Consider the following 6,388-nt stretch of genomic DNA (forward strand, 5'->3'; position numbering starts at 1 on the left):
ATATCAGTGACATTCAGCTTCTGCAGCTTTGAAGAGAGGAGCCTTTTTGGTGTTAACAAGCTCCTGTCAGCCCCTGGTGCAAACAGACATGGGCCACAACAAATTGTAACAGAGCCTGTGACGGTTTTGGAGACTGCACATGTGAAAGAGATCCTTTCACGTTTCCCAACCTGGCGAGATGTCCATTAGCAGGAGGACACATTCTTCAGAGCAGGTTATTAGAGTGAGTTTTATTTTAAGCCCTGCTCAGCTAATAACACACTCCACTTACACCTTTGACTTTGGAATGTCTGTGTTAATTGGAAAGTTCTATTTAGAAAATAAAGCCCAGGCAGTGCATTTATTCAAGAAGTGTGAGTTTAGAACAGGGCAGAGGCACAGTGTGGGTGCTTGAGTTTCAGGACGCTCAGAGCCACTCAAAGGCCTTATTCAGACTGACCCATGGGGACCTTGCAGGCAGGGGCTGGAGCAAACCTGGACCCTTCTGTGCCTGCCCACAGTGAGTGCTTGATAAATATTTACTAAAGAAGTGAAGGAACTAGGTAGCTATCAATTTTTGAAAATGCTCAGAGGGCAAGAGTTGAAGAATGTGTTACCTGTTTGGGGACAGGGTCAGGCTCTATAGTGAAGTTTACTGAAGGAATTGGGCCCTTTTTTGATGCAGGGAGTAAGCAGTATCTTTAAGACGTTCTGGGAGACTGTGCATAGATCAGTATTTCCCACCGATGAATTAGAAGCAAAAAGGCAGAATTTATGAATGTGAAGAAGTGAAAGTTTTCAAATAAGGACTTAGCTTTTTAATAATTGGTTTCCCAATTGCACAAACAACACGTGGGCAGTGATCAGAACATACCTGCAGGACGAATGTGCCCAGGTGCCTGGAAGGGGGCGGGGCTGTAACGTTCATTTTTGTTGAAGCCATGTGATAACATACTGTTTTTGTGCTATGAACGTGCAGACCGAAGGGCTATGGTGTGAGCTTTAGCCCAGCAGAGGAATGGTTACTTTCAGGAAGTGCGTTCTATTGTGGATGCTGAATGAGCCCATGGCCTCCTATCCCCGTGTGTCCCCTGCCAGTCACGTGCAGGGCTTTTATGCACGCAGTAGAGTTGTGGCTGGATAACGGTGGTGGTTTTGAAATTAATGTGAATTTGGGTAAGGCTATTCTATTAATATTCCCTAGCCACTGAGCAATGAAATAAAGATCATGTTTGAATCTGAGTCTCTAGAGATGACTTCAGAGGAGAAGGAGGGAAATTAAACAGGCATGTCTCATCTGCAGACATGGTAAATAGGGTGAGATGTCACTTCACCACCCTTCTCCAACTTTCTTCCTCTCGTACACGATGTCCCCGACCATGCGCCCCACACCATGTTGAGTACCTGCATTGTCTTGAGGGAGTCTAGCCAAGAAAATTAAAAAAATTTTTTTTCTGGGGATGGAATCCATGGCCTCATGCACAAGAGGTGAGTGCTCTACTCCTGAGCCACATTCTCAGCCCAAGAGACCAGTTAATGGGTATGTGGGGAGCTCACTTTTGATCTTAGGCCTCTGGAGAGTGAATGGCCAATTATTATATCAGAACCTGTGACAGTTCTGTGTCAGGATCCAATGTGGACAGGTACAAAATGACAATCGCAATTTGAGGGATGGCTTGATGTGTGATGGGATGTCTCCAGGTAAGTGCATAGTTTACAGACCCCTTTTGTCACTCACCTTAAGGAGGGCCCTTTCCAGCCTGTCACGGCTAACAAAGTAATTTGTTGAAATACTTTCCCTCCTTTCTGGACATTCAGCTGATACTTCTGCAGTTCAAGTACAAGCCAATGAACTACTCGGGTATAGGCCTTGGTACAAGTGTTACATAATTGAAATGACGAGGCTTGATTTTTGTTACATCTGATGCAATTCTGCACACTCTCAATCAAATTGTGTTAAAGAAAATGTTAAATTCTGCATAGCACATTGAGTCTATAGAATGGGAAACTTGACGACAGTGTTTGAGGGGTGGTATCGTTTATAGACGTAAAGGAATCTTGAAGGAGCAGAAGCTTCTCTGTGTGCTTGGTAACAGGATGATAAAGGGTGGTAGAGCCCAGAACTTCACTTTTGGTTGAATTAATTATCTATAATGAAATGTCAAAAGTATTTTGGGACTGATTGAACTTTGAGGTTTGTGATTGTCACCCTGCCAAGTGAGTGATGGTGAAAATAACCCCTGTAACCCGAAGCTGCACTCAGAAACATTGTGCAGTGGTTTCCATACCAGGTGTACAGACAGGGCTAGAAATTCACCTGGAAGTGCTTAGTTTTCTGGACAGGACCCGCTACATAATTCGCAGAGCACAGAGAGCAAAATGAAAGTGCAAGGCCCTTGTTAAAAACATTAGCCTTTCAAGATGACAATTACACCAAGCACGGGGCCCTTCTAAGCAGGGGGAGGCTGTGCAGGTTGTACATCCCGCGGCTGGTTCTGTCTCCAGATGCAGGGATTGAAATGTCCAGCTGCAGGAGAGATGGATTGATGGTGAAAGGAAAAATGGGTGCAAATGCATGAGTTATTGGGTGTCACTGTAGCGAGGCTTGTCAAGCGCACTGTGATGGTGACATGCTAAGGGGCTACATGCGCACCCCACTGGTCATTCTTGGCAATTGCAGCAAGTGATGGACAATGCCCTCTTAACCATTGGCTGGATCTGAGGACACGTGGGATGGTCTGTTGAAGATGGAGGGAGCATGTGCCCCTCCTGGGATCCTTCTCCCGAGAACAGGTCAGGCCAGATGTCTTGCATGAGGACAGAGAACATGACCTGCACGTCCCCTGGAAGGTGAATGCTGCAGGTTCTGCTAATAACATTTCCTTCCTTCTGGAACTTTTGTGGGGCTCTCCTCCTTTTGGTGGCACTGCTCCTTTTCTTAGTATGTCAGAGGGACAGAAAGTCCATGGAAAAACAAAAGGTCAAGTCACAGTAAGCTCAAGAAGTAAAGGTACACGATGTATCAAGTCCACTGGTATTCCTCTGTATTGTGTTAAGTCAAATTGGTGCAGTGTTTTTATTATGGTGTTGATATGTGGCTTGTCCTCTGGCTCTCAGTTCTCCACTTGCTCTCTCTCTTGGGCCTGCCTTCCTTTTCTTTCTTCGTTTGTGAATTTCTACTCCTTACGGAAGGTTCTGGATCTTTGTGAAACTTTTACTTGCCAGTCCTGCTCCAAGATGCAGAAATGCTTTTTGGTTCCCTGTTGTTCTACAGTGCTGCCTACACAGACCTATCAGTGTCATCACGCAGACTGCAATTAGGCTAATAGGCCTAGTTCCCCCACCTAGGCTAGATCCTTCACTAGAAAGGAATGGATCTTGTGTGTGTGTGTGTGTGTGTGCGCGCGTGCGCGTGTGTGTCCCCTCTACCAAAGCAGATGCTTGCACTTAGGTCTTTAATAAGTGGGAGCTCTAAAACATGTGTAGCCCAAGAAGCCAGAGCAGAAGGGACTGAGGCACAGATGCTTTGTCAATAGGTTTTAGAGTTAGCACTGCTGTGTTCTACTTGCCCTTATATGTGTCAGACAGAAGCTGAAAAAACAAGATGCATTAACATAGTTGAAAAGGAATATTGAGTAATGTCTGTGGAAGACCTCAAGAATGGTCTTTCCACATTAATGTCTGAATCAGAGAAACACAGTGGAGGCCTGAAAGAGAGCTGGTCAAGCAAAAGTGATAGAATGAAGTTTTTAAGTTCCAAGTAGGAAAAGGTATTATTGCAATGTAATCTGAGACCATGTTTTTGACATGCAGAGATCACCACCAGTTTGATCATCTTCTAAGCATTTCAGGGATTGGAAAATTTTCAAGAAACAACATCAATGTCTAAATATTACCTTTCCATTTTCAGATGCCCCAGTTACTCTGGCAAACTCTCGGTCTCTCCAGGACTGAACCAGCTCCTGGGAGAAATTGAAATATTTCATGTTCTCCCATTGGTGCACAGGTATCTTTATATGAAGGGTGGCATTACATTACTTTTGAAAGAGAAATAGGAATGAAAACACGTCTTCATTCACTATCTTTATCTACAGTTTTTTGCCCTGTTATTTAACCAGACCTACTTCCTGGTGAGACCAGTTTCTCCCAAGGACATGAGTTCCGAGATCCCATTATTTAGGTTAAATCTTTGCTGCGAGTAGTTTTTCATTTATATTTTCATATTTCCCAAGTGGCTTCTTCATGTGCTCTGCTCTTTATAACTTTCAATCATCGTTTTCATTTCACTTTCAAATGCCCTAAATAGCAAGACAATGCTATGCTAGTCTCTGTGCAAAGCACTTCATAAGTCTGATTCCATTCGATTCCCATGAATCAGTATTAAGATGACCCCCTTTTACAGAAGGGCATGGAGTTTGGATGGGTAGTTTTCCCAAGACCACACAGCTAATGAATGGCCCAGTCTTTTTGCCCAGTACATCAGAGATCACACAGTTTTCATTTAAGAGATATCAACAAAACAGCAAAACTTTTTTGTTCCGGTTGAATGCTTTCTGAGAAATGCGTCCTGAATGCCTGCGTGATGTCTCCAATTGGGGAACAGGTGTATCTTTAGAGATGCATTTTCGTGCAATATAAGGAAAAGGTAATTGCTATTTTAAGTGCTATTGGTCAAATGCCCTCTTACAATGACTTTTATTTAACAGAACACTGTCATTGGCCATTTTGGTGGTGGAAAGAAACTCTGGAAAAACTGAATAGGAAATTTGGAGATTGGGAGAGAGAAGAAATAACAGGGGCCAAATGACAGGATGGTGGAGCCCAAGTGGGGAGACTGCAGGGATGCTTCTCGGAAGAGGAGAAGATGCCGGGTGGCAGGAAGAGCAGAGTTCAGCTTAGACTTTGCTCCACTGAGCCCGATGTAGCCACTGCTGTTGCCTCAAACCTCTGGTAAAGCTTCTAGCCTTAAGTGAGTGGTGCTTTGCAGGTTGAAGGGTCAGGGCCGTGCCGCCTAGATTGACATGGGGTGAAACAGGCCAGTTCCCACAGGAGGAGAAGCATGGAGAGGTGATGGCCAATTTGCTGGAAGCGGAAACTCCAGCAAGTTGATCCAGGAAGGGCTGGTTCTCCCCAGGACATGATTGGGAGGGAGGGAAGTTTCTTTCCCCGTGGCGAGGTAAGGATTCAGAGAATCTTATTTAAGTTGTAAAGGGTAAGGTGGCTTCAAGAAGCAAGGCCCTGACATATGACTTGTCACTCTGAAGGCCACACAGAACTCAGCAGGCAGGTGGAGACATAGCAAGGGCGGAAATGTTGGCCTGTTGTAAAATCCCAGGAGATTCCACAGCTACCAGTGTGGAAGCCAGGTGCAGAAACAGTTTCTGAGACCCATTCCTAGTTAGAGAGAGAGCACAAATTAGGAGTCACAGCTCTGGATTCCTAGTCAGGGGTTCTCTGGCAAGCTCTCATCCTGAAGCCTTGTATTTTCTTGCTTCTGACTAGTCTTTCTATGACTCTAGAATTATCTGTGTCTTTATGGAATGTTGGGGGATCAGGGAGGAAGTACCCTCTGGAGTCTGGTCAAGCTTTGGGAGGAGATGAAGTTGAAACCCAAGCAGAGGTGGAGTGGGTGGTCTGAGAGTGTTGCTGCAGGTTCATCAGTTGCAAAAGTGACTCAATTAGATGGCATCGAACAGGGATTAGACTGGGAAAGATGGCGTCCACAGGGGAGGGAGCGCCGAAGAGCCAGGTCGGATACTTTAGTTTCTTTTCCCTCCTTCCTCTCTTCCTCCCTTCTTCTCTTACCTCATTCTTTCATATCTCACTCTTCCTCTCTCTTGTTATTTCTGTTTTTGCTTTGCTTTGCACATTTAGAAGTCTTGGAAGAGAGAGTTGGATTGGTGGTGTTGGGTCAGATGTCTGTTCCTTGGCACCAGAGCAGGACACCTTGGCTGATCCACCAGTCCACACACAATGCAAAGTCATTGCTCACAAGTAGATCAGGTCATAATGATCAAAGAAGAGACAGTGGAGGCTAGGTGATCTCAAACCAATCAATACCTTCTATATTCATTTGTTAGACTTTTGTTATTATTTTCTTGCTACCTCAAATAATCAGAGGCTATTTTCTTTAGAGGCCACTACACACAAGGCTGTTCGCTTTGCCTTGCTATGTTACAATGTGGGGCAGGGATGAGCCCCCTTAGTTAATTGGGCTGTCATGCTTGCTGGACAAAAATAAGAACATTCATTTATTTAGTTTTAAGTAATGCAGATAAAAGGGATGTGAGATGGAAATCATATATAGTAGATACTATATTTTGATATGTGCTTTCCTTCAGGTTTTAATAATCATGTCATCTTACTCTCTCAGAAGACTTTGCTGTTTCCCAAAGACACTGCTGGTTTC

This window comes from Sciurus vulgaris (genome assembly GCF_902686455.1).
Source record: "Sciurus vulgaris genome assembly, chromosome: 10".
Classification (NCBI taxonomy): Eukaryota; Metazoa; Chordata; class Mammalia; order Rodentia; family Sciuridae; genus Sciurus; species Sciurus vulgaris.